This window comes from Aythya ferina (assembly GCF_964211825.1).
Source record: "Aythya ferina genome assembly, chromosome: 2".
Lineage (NCBI taxonomy): Eukaryota > Metazoa > Chordata > Aves > Anseriformes > Anatidae > Aythya > Aythya ferina.
This window is the reverse complement of record NC_140297.1, coordinates 100,035,784-100,046,710: the sequence shown is the minus strand read 5'-3', so window position 1 is coordinate 100,046,710 and position 10,927 is coordinate 100,035,784. Positions and strand designations below refer to the sequence as shown.

General features: G+C 45.2%; 1 protein-coding gene and 1 long non-coding RNA gene across 7 annotated transcripts in view; both read left to right on the top strand.

The window, feature by feature from the left end:
* The first annotated feature begins 1,170 nt into the window (after positions 1 to 1,170).
* On the top strand, positions 1,171 to 4,774 carry LOC311431434. Its single transcript, XR_014689425.1, has 3 exons — positions 1,171 to 1,476; positions 2,540 to 2,990; positions 4,087 to 4,774. It is a non-coding gene; the product is annotated as an uncharacterized lncRNA (long non-coding RNA).
* Positions 4,775 to 7,860: 3,086 nt separating this feature from the next.
* ZNF407 (zinc finger protein 407) overlaps positions 7,861 to 10,927 on the top strand; it is a 335,386-nt gene continuing 332,319 nt past the window's right edge. For 5 of the 6 annotated variants that reach the window (XM_084508877.1, XM_084508878.1, XM_084508880.1 and 2 more), the window contains exon 1: positions 7,861 to 7,935. The gene's annotated coding sequence lies outside the window, so the exon portion shown is untranslated. The remainder of the gene's footprint in view (positions 7,936 to 10,927) is intronic. The other variant, XM_084508879.1, reaches the window with a different exon arrangement.

The following is a 10,927-nucleotide window of genomic DNA, read 5'->3' as shown; positions in this document are numbered from 1 at the left end:
ATCAGAAGACTCCAGTTTGCACATCATCAAGTTGCAGGAAAGGCCCTTGGCAGTCTCTCAGCTCCCTTCACCTGTTCAAACCATTATGGAACAAGGCAGTAGGTAAGGAGCTCTGCCCTGCACGTGGGGGACACTGGTCCACGCTTAAAAGCTATGGACCTGTAAAGGACTGGATTTTTTCAAAGTACTTGAAGATGTACAATTGATAAAACATGATTTGCAGTCTTCTGTTTTGTAGCGTCTCAATTTTTGGGTGGCTTTCAAAAGAGACTTCAACATCACTGAAAGAAATAATTACTCCTAAACACGACAATTCTGGCAGAAGAGAAGAAAGCTCATTGAGGTAGCAGAGCTGGTAGATTTGCTCATGCCAGAGGTATGGAGGCTGTGTTTCCAGGAATGTAAGTGCTCTGAAAAACACAGCAATCCTAAAACAATTTAGGGTGGGATTGTGTCATATGTAGTTTCTTCTGTTGCTATTTATTTGGAACATCAAATAAAGCACAATCAACAAGGATGGCATCACTTCATGTGCACAAACGCTGTCAGAGCAGCACACTGAAATAAGGTTCAGATCTGAAATAGCCACTTACCATCAAGATAAAACCGTATGTATGAAACACTGGGACCAATGAATTATGCAGAACATCTTTCAGTCCCAAAAGAGAGAAATAGCAGAAAACTTTGATTTCAGGTTTTCCAGGCCATAAAAGAGAGCATTGTGAGAGCCATTCCCTCCCACAGGGGTTTCCAGAATTACTCTTTTTCCCTCTCAAATCAGGAGTGCATCCACCAGCCATTCTGGCTTTTCTTTTTTTTTTTTACTGTTGTGCAGCATCTCATCAGTCTTTAGGGAAAAAAAAAAATATATGGTGTGCATTTCTCTAAGGTCTGTACCATTATCTGCCACTTCTATCATATCGATTCAGGTTTTTCTTACTAAGGGTTGAATGAGGGCTGTTGGCTTTGGCCTGTGTATGTGCAAAACTACAAAAGCCAGTATCTTCATTAGTGCAGCGTACATGAAGTCACAGAAAAGGGACACCAAAAAGAGGTGACTTCTCACAGTAAATTGGACAGGTTAAATTTTATTCTATATTATTTTTTACAACGTTGTAAAGCTCTCGTATTAATCTGTGTTTACTTTGGGTTACCACAGTGAAACCTCAGTACTGTTTGTTTCATATTCTGAATAACAGTATTAAGGGGACATTTTGCTGATTAAACCTACCCAGACAGGAACAAAACAACTTTGTGGGCACGTCCAACAGCAGCATCCAAGACTCAGACGCCTAATGCCACCAGGGATGTCCTGCAGAGGTATGCCCGAAGGATGGCAGGTACAGCTCAAGCCCTGTGTGAATGTGGCCAGTGGAGGGGCAACCTCTAATGGCACCAGGTACCTCTACATGGAGGGTCAAGGTCTACCTGTCTCCCTGGTATGTTGCCTTGGGTCTTCCCTCATAGCCTGCACAGGTAAGATGTGTTTGAGGGAATCGGGTGATCAACGATGGGATTATATTTTCCAACTGATTATTATTTTAAAAGAAGAAATTGGAACACTTCCATGTTCATTTAAAATCAGTGGGCTAAATTTCAAGTTAAGTGTTAAAGTTTCTTTTTCTTTTTCTTTTTCTTTTTTTTTTTTTTTCCTTTTTTTTAGATTAGAAAAACAGTTTTTACTCTTTACATAATGTCTCAAAAGGCAAGACTAAAAAAATGTGGCAGTCAGCTAAAATCATAGAGAACGAGTGAAATAATAGGATGCTGACAATAGGAGCTGAAAGCATGGAGAGATGAGCAGCCTCCTGAGATGCAGAACTAATCAGGTCACCATCTGCTCTGAACGTGGAAGATTAGGCACACTCATATAGCTATGGTGTTATTTTTTCCAACAAACATTACTCCCAAGAAGCTTGACTTTGACTCCCGCCAGTCATTCCTCTCAGAATACACCATTTAGCTTGCTTGACAAAAGGTTACGAAGTGCCTTGCTAGTTAAGGGTGGTCATAGTCCATGTTTGGACAGGGAAGATTGAGCACCTGCCCCTTTATTGGTGCCACAAGGAGACCGTGCCACAGCGCCCAGTGCTGGCGAGGAGCCACAGTCCCCTGGTTCCTGCTGCGAGCTTCCACCTGCAAGGAAGGCGTGAAGTTAAAACACTGATCCACAAAATGCAGTTCTGAGCACAATCTTCTCGTTTTAGTCTCCCTGTCTCATGGGGAGCATGGAGAGATGGCTTGGTGCACCACAGCAGCAGCACACTGCTAGCTTTTGGTTGAAAGAAATGGGATTTTGCTCAGGATAAACTTTGCCAGACCTCTCAAAGCTTAAATATTAATAATTTTACCACCACACCTGGGATACTGTAACACTAAGTTACAGAAAAATACAACATAAAATTCAAATTGGCTTGCTAACAGTGCACGTGTTGTGGTGTATTTTTTTTTTTTTCTTTTTTCCCCAGATTTTTTTCAGTTGAGGTATGGGCTTGAATCTCTCTCAAGGTGTTTAGAAGTTACTTGGTTACTTCCACAGGTTTCTAACAAGGTAAATGAAAGAGCCATTGAATGGAAGGGGCCCTCAAAACCTGCCTGAGGATCAGTGGTCCTGCAAAATCCTTCCTCCAGATCCTGCAGCCCACGTGGAATGAGCTGCTTGCGATGGGGGATTATGGAGGCAGTTCCTAGGCACTGTAGCTACTCTTGCTCAGCTTTAAAACATGCAAATACTTTCTGAAAACATGCTTATGTTTTATTGTGTAATTCCCCCCAGGTTCGTTGCGTGAAACTTGTCATGTTCACTTACTCCTCAAGGCAGAAACAACAGCTGTAGTTGGTCGTGGAATTAAATCAAACAGGTGCATGAAATTGTTTGCAGAGCTTAACTAGGCATTGAGCTTGGATTCTGCTTGCTAAGAAACTTTACCCTTGGGAGAGGAAAGCAACAACAGAACTTTGCTTAAGCTTCAAAGTACATGCTGCACAAGGTACATCTTTTTCAGCAATTAAAAATGGTCGTGGTCCTCAACTGACAAACATTTGAGAGTTTTGTAGTGTGCAGAAGTATATTTAATTGTCTGTGCTCATACAGAGTTGTTTTATATGACCGTTTATTAGCATTTATTTTGTGGTATTGACTGCTGGGATATTGAGTAGACAGCCAGTTGTCTGCTGTTCTAGATAAGCATATACCATACAAATCACTGTTTCATACATCTCACACCACTTCTCAGCTGTACTGCAAGTGGCTTCAGAGGAACATGACTCAGGGTTACTCAGTATCTGACTGAAGGGACATGCCCGACTCCTCAGGTGCCTCTGTGAAGACATCTCTGCAGGGCTGGCGTGTTGCAGGCTTCAGGGGGTTGTTGTGCAACTATTTGCAGGATCAGCACTTTAAAGATAAATATATATATGTAGTAGTAACTTCTAAAGATGTCAGTCCAAGCTTAATAACATCATATTTTTGCTAGAGAACCAAAACATGAAAAGTACATGTTAATACTGTCATTCCTTTGTAACAGAAAGGGTCATCTCTAGCTACAACAATGTCTTCAGTTATCCAAATATAAAAGCTTCATTTCTTTCTAGCATACAAACTGTGTTCCTCACGTTTGGAAAAATGTTGTTTCATTTCTTCAATCTGAGCAGGAAGCCTGTAATGTTCCTTGCAGGAGGCCCCAAGGATGCTTCTCGTGGGCCACATGAAAGGATCTGCGGATATGGCCACTCTCTTCTATTAGAATTTGTGAACCTAAGTATTTCCCTTAGGATAAGGGGGAGGGGTCTTTGAGCATTATCTTCTCGTTCTCTTTTTTCCAAATTCTAATAACTGCAACATGAAAACTTGCTATAAACAAGATTTTTTTTCATTGAAAAAGCATTCTTGAAACTGCTGAAAATTTTCCTTTTCCAAGGCTGTGTGAAATTACTTGAAATTCAGATTGATCACCTGTGAATACTAATTAAAGCCTGCATGCCTTAATCTCTTGTTTTTCTCTGTACCATTTGTATTGTAGTTAAAACATCAGGAAAGGGTGGAGAAAGCACATCATTTTAATCACATTTATTTTTTCACGTCAGGTTCTCTACGTTGAAACAGAGAAGTTTAACAAAAGGCATAAAAGCAGCAGGTGTGCACTTTGGTCCCATGAAAATGGATAACCATTTGTACTTCAGGTGTACTTAGGTGGCACAAGTGGGCCGTGAACCTACAGGAGGATAGAAGGACATGGGTAAGAAGATGCAGCCCTTAATGAAGGTGTGATCATGTGTCCCTGAAGCAGCTTGAGTTGGCTGGCACCTTGTGTGAAGCATCTCAGCGCCAGGCTCGGGGTGCAGGCTCAATCTCTCCTTTCACAGGAGGGACTGAAATGCCAGCCCCAATGTGTCTGCAGCGGCAGCCCTACGGCAGTTTCAGACAGACCCGCATCAGGGTTGCCACGATGGAATCAGCATCCAAGTACCTTGAAAAACCTAAGCACAGAGTTTTATTTTCCTAGGCCTATCTGGGAATACTTTCGTGCAACACATAGTACGTGACTGAGACAAGCGTGACATTCAGTATGATTATCCAAGAATGCATACGTTTATCTCAATTTCTGACAGAGTTTGCTTAAGGGAACAGCGAGGCCCTTTTGTTCAGTCACCAATATACATGAAACAGGATTTCTCACAATAACTCATGATTTATTTATTTATTTATTTATTTATTAAAAAAAAATAAAACGTTTAGTCCTGCTTTTCAAGTGAGAGAAAAGCTACCACCTGATAAGGCTTCTCAAGGGTTAATTGTCTCTTCAATGGGAAAAACATTTTGGCTTAAAGAAGGGAAGGTATACAAGTATACGTATGTATAGATGCATAGACAAGTGACATTAAAAAGAGTTCCTGGTGTTTACAGCCCAGATATTCTGTTTGATGTTTTCTTGTGGCTGTGGTTGCACAGACAGGACAAAACTACATGCAGATATTCTTCTGCAAGTTGCCACTCTGGACGAAAATACCAGTGGCTAACAAACCCTTACGGATACTGCCGCAGCCCATTTGACAGTCCTGCGGACACTGCTCAGCGCCCTCAGGAGGGTCTGTCACAGACATTACTCACGTGGCCATTGCCAAATTCCAGTCACAGGATGATTTTTTTAAGCAAGTGCGTGTGAGAAAACCCATAACTCAAAGTGGGTACATATGATTGCTATGATTGTCTTTGTCGTGCTAAATGACACGGAGCTCTGTTTCCTGTACGAGAATAAACACAGAAAATTAAAATTCTGTCTACCTTTCCTACTGAAGTTACATGGGTAAGCAAAACCTGTTACTGCTATTTAAACATTCAGTGTTTCTAGCAAGATCAGTATTTTGACATCAAAGAAATAGAGCAACTACAGAACCATTCCTAGTGTCATATTTGGTTAGAAAACAAATTATATGTTTACAAACAATTTATTAGTTTATGAATTACAAATTATAAACTAATCTATTAACTAATTAACTTTTTAATTAACTAATTAACCCCTGACTTATTTAGTTAGATATATTTTAACCTGAATAAATATCCAGAACAAAAAGAAGCATTTAAATTTGCAGCATGACTTTAATTACTGACCTATCTAAAACAGAATATTAAATGTAGGCATGCCTGCAAACATTTAACAGAGATTGAAATTACAAAAAGTAATTACATTTGTTACAGATATAATTTTCCTTTTATTAGTAGCTATTTTGCCTTTATTGCTGCTTCTACAATACCAATGGCTCCCTCTTCAGGCTACACCTAAACAACGTTTTTATATTATACTGTTAGATTTATAAAACTCCAGCTCTCATCATGCCCTCTGCCTCAGTATATTCACCCTCAGCAAGCAGATGATGAAAGAACTGCTGCATCAGGTGTGCTCTTCTGGATGCTACAAATATTTAAGTACAGATGTTACTTGAGGATCTCCAAAAATTCTTAGGAGTACAGAAGTAACTTGTAAAATGCAGGGAAGCTGAGCTGAGCCTAAGGGACATCAAAAGGTTGACTTACACATTCTCCCATTCTGAAAAACAAAATCAAGAATAATGATATTGTTATCAGTTAGATAGTTCTTAATTAGATCATTCTTAAGCTGCCAGTGATTTCCATAGTCTCTTGATAATCTGTGAAAGCTCTTAAATGTCCTTATGAAGGCAAATATATATCTCTAACTTAAGGTACCCATACTACAAATCAGGGAGTCTTCCTCTCTTCAGGTTTGTTATTATACACAGGGCAATTAAAATATGTACTACGCTCCTTAGGTACTGGACAAATAAAAAGAGAGATTCTCTTCTTACTTATGTTACAGGTTACCTACAGATACTCCCATGCTTTCAACTTTGTTGATTCATTTCAGACTCTTCCAGCGTGGCTGGAACATATGGCTCAGGCTACGCGTAGTGACTGCTCATCCTCAAACCATTCTTGGTCTTTACGCCACAGCCCCTGCACTGCTGTGTCACGATGCTGACAGATTAGCTGATGACTAGGTGGCTGAATGAAAGCGTGCGCTGTTAGGCCTAATTAGTGTGCCAGACTATGTGTTATGTGCGCTGTATGGCTGGAAAACACCAGTGAAACTCCAAGCAGCGTCTTCTCTTCTCCTGACACACCCACAACAGCTTTGAAGAATGCTAAATGGTGTTAGACTACAACACTAAGACCTACTAACAATTGGCAAGAAGCAACTGCCTTCCACCACAGATGCCTAGGCCATACATCTTCAGGCCATACATCTTTAATTTTGGTATTACATGCATCGTGTGCCTCAGTCTAAAAAGGGGGGAGGAGGAATGGAATATCAAGTATTATGGAGGAATGTGAAGTGCTTTAACACTATGGTTTCCTAGTTAGAAGTGGGAAAAAGCAACTGCCTTTGTCCCCAGATGCCTAGGCTCTTTAGCCCATACATCTTCAATTTTGGTATTATGTGCCTCATGTGACTTAGTTTAAAAGGGGGGTGGGTGGAATATGAGGTATTATGGGGGTTTATTCTGAAGTTTTATTAAGTATTGTGAAGTACCGTGAAGTGTTTTAGCAGTATGGTTTCTTCACCAGGTCACCACATGTAAGGTGTGTGAGAAACACTCTGTGGGCAGTAAGATAGGCTCAGGCGAGGATCACAGTGAAGCAGTAATTTATTTGCGATTGCTATGGCAGGCATCCCACAAGCAGAAGCACACTTACTAGGCCCACAGTACTGTGTATATATTTTATTTCTCGATGACCGGGACCCTCCCGTTTCCCCATGGACTGGGTAACGCAGGTTCACAACCTCACAGACAACACATGGCCTCCAGTTGCCGGCCTGTTAAATTTCAGATTTGACTTTTTTACTGTTCGAAGTGGTCATGTTTCTTTGCTTGTTTGACTTGACACCGTGATTTTCACCTGATTACTCTAAGGAGCCCGGCTGTCTGTACTTTACAAGGTTGTCTGTTACGCTTTCCTTTCTGCTAAGCACATCTCGATCCTTCCCTCTGAACAACCCAACTCCGTGCAAGAGCAGCACCTTTATTCCCACAGGTGTTTCACAGAGCGCTTCCCCACCTCTCTTTATTTAACCGTTTCCCTTCTAAACTGAGCATTAACGCAGCGTGCCCAACACCTCAGCGACTTTAATCACAGCCCCCCCAGCTGGCACCGTGCCGCGGGGCGGGGGGCACAAGATGGCGGCGGCGCCTCTCCCCCTTCCCCCTCCCCTCCCCTCTCCGCGCGGCGTCCGTTGGGCGCGGCCGTTTGGCGCAGCCCCTCGCGCCCGCCGCGCCACCTGGCGCCGCGTCACGTGAGCGGGGCCTCCCCCTCCTCCTCCCCTCCCCTCCCTGCGCCGTGACGTCAGGCGGCGAATCTACGGCGCGCCACTGGTGACCAAGCTCTCCACACGCGGAGGCGGACGGCTCCCCCCGCCGGTAAGCGCGCCCGGCCGCCACGCCGCAACCTCGCCCCCCCCCGCCCGGCGGCGCGGCCCCGGCGGCGGCCCCGTGCGGCGCGGCGCGGCGGGAGGGCGGTGTGGCCGCGCGCGGCCCGGCGCCTTCCCCCGGGCTTTTTGGGCCTCTGCGCTGCCGTCGTTTTTCGCTGGGCGCGGGGGGCGGGCGGCCAGCGCCGCCGGGCGCAGCCAATCGGCTGCCGCGGCCCGCCCCTGCCGCGCGGCGATTGGCCGCGGCGCGGAGGGCGGGGCGGGCGCCCCGCGCGCCCATTGGCCAGGCCGGGGCCTGGGCTCTTCCTCGGCGCGGGGGCAGCGGCGCCGCGAGCCCCCAGCGGGGTGCGCGCCCCCCGCCCAGCGCCGTGCTGCGCATGCGCCTCAAGGGAGGGGGGGGGGGAGAATTGAGGGAGAGCGGAGGGGGCGCTGACGTCATCGGCGGGCGCCCTCCGATGCGCGCGGCGGTGGCGGTTACCGGCCCGCGGCCCCCAACCGCCGCGCGGCGGCCGTTAGGCGTGCGCGTGCCCGCCTTGCTGGGCGCGGCTCTGCGCAGGCGCGGCGGCGCCCCCCGTGAGGGCAGGGGCCCCCGGGAGGGGTTTTTGGTGCTAAAAAATGGCTTTTTGGAAGTGTTTGCCCCCCGCGTCTGCCTCTCGCTTCGCCACCGAGCCCCAGCGCGTCGGTGCCTGGGGCGCGGCCGCCGCCCGCGGGTGTTCGCGGTCTGCGGGGCGGCGGGGGTCGGGCTGAGGAGAGGGGGGTCGGGCAAGGGCCCCGGGGGTTCCCGAGCGCCTTCCCGCAAAGGTGCTCGGCGCCGGGTGAAAGCTGCATCGGTCGCCAAGGCGGAGCTGGCGTGCAGGTGGCTTTCGAGGGATGGGTTGTGGCTGTGGTTCGTTTGGCGTGGGGTGGCGGGCTGCCTGCGGCTCCGTTGGTTAGCTTGTGTGGCCTGTGAGCCCCAGTGCGCATCTTATCCTCCTTAGGTGACTCTACAGTCTGAAAAATGATGTGTGCGTTTAATTTGTGATCCCTGAGCTGTATTTACTGGTCATTTCAGAGTTCATAGAGTCATAAAGGTTGGAAAAGACCTCCAAGACCATCTGGTCCAATGATGCCCCTACAACCAATGTCACCCACTAACCCATGTCCCTGAGCACCACGTCCAACCTCTCCTTGAACACCCCCAGGAACAGTGACCCCACCACTTCCCTGGGTAACCCATTCCAATGCCTGACCCCTCTTTCTGAGAAGGTAAAAAGAGGGAAGGCTTCATACAGTTTCTGTTTTCATTCTTAACTGCTTGTTCCCTCTTCTTTTTTTGTAGTAACCTTGATGTAGACTAGCAAGACCTTGAGCTTTTCATGTGTTCGTGTTCATCTGCACCATACTGAGCATGATGGTGTCACCTAGGGAGTAATAAATAACGGGAATCCAAAACTGAAAGGGTAGTCGTGGTGGCAGTGATTTGCTGATGGTGCAAAACAATGACAGACAAATATATAATTTAAGCAACAGTTGTAATTTGCTGTGATTCTTACCGTAATAATCTAAAGGTGTAGCCTGTGAAGACTGTAAATTGTCTTTTTCCAGTCCTATATCAGAACTTGAGTAATCAAGATGTTTGCAGGAGGCTGGAGCTTTGGATGCTGGGATCTATGTTTTTCCCAGGTCACACCTCTTCGTGAAAGATGAAGACAATTACAGCCTTCGGTTCGGTCTCTCTTGCAATCTCTTAGAGTATTCACAGCAAGTTACATTCATCACAGAGGTAACGTTAGAGTCATTCCACCCTTATTTCATAAATTATTTCAACACGGACATATAATCAGATTGTAGCTTTTACATATAAAATATGGAGCCTGGCAGTAATTGTATAATCCATACATTTAAAAAAAAAAAAAAAAAAGTCAAATGCAGTGATGTGACAGCCTGATGATGGACTGTGACTTTTTCAGTATGTTCAAACATGTCAGTTTTATTAGCATTTTGGGTAATGTAATTCAAACGACCTGAGTTAAAAACATTGAGCTAATCCTTTCATATCATTCTTCTGTAGGAAATACTGTATATTAATGGCATCAATAATTTCTAATTTATTTGCATGAAAGTTTCCCGTTTTAAAAGTTTCCTAAAGCCTGAGCTCATTTATGGAAAAATACTTGGAGAGACGTGATGTGTGTGGAACAGATTTCAGTCACAATGCTCCATTAAAACCTTCTGTGAGGAAGAACAGCTTTTTTGCATTAGTGTGTACACCATTAGAAAAAAAACCAACAACAACACACAACCGCTTTGCCTAGTTGTTTTTTGATCTTTTTAAATATCTGCAGACTTGTGTTTTTGTGCATGAGATGAAATGTGGTTGGACTGAAATTGTTGAGTGGCTCCCATATACGAATTTCCTAATGTGGCGTAGAACTTAGATGTTCTCGTCCTTCAGGAAACAGAAAGGTTGTGCTGGGTGATCCATCACTCAAATAAAAATGTTGGTTAAAGATACGTCTGGCCTAGTTCGTTCCAGTGAATGCCACATCATTATGGTGCGTGTTAAGATTGGCTTTTTAGGTTGCTCCTATTGGAGTACAGGTTGTCCTTTTGTAATGAGCACAGTGCCAAAATCGGAGAGGGATACGTGACGACCTGATTCTACAAACTGTGGTGGCTGCGCTTCTCTCAGTGACATATATACATATATTTAGTGAAACCAGCTGTTCAGTTGTCCACAAAACCAGCTGTGAGCCTTAGGAATCTCTCTTCTGTGCCTTGTATCATCTAAGGAGTTAAACTTTCGCTTTGGGCAAGTCGATGATCAGCAGCCAGCCAGTTTTTCTGCCCCCTGAAGGTTTTGTTTTGCATCCGCCTTGGTGGCTCTGGAGCAGCCCAGTATGTGCCGAATAAGGTGCAGTTGCCCCCGGTGCTCTGCCAGCAGCACAGACATGTTCCCAAAAATCAAAGGCTGAACGCAGATCAAAATCAAAGGAAAGACAAAA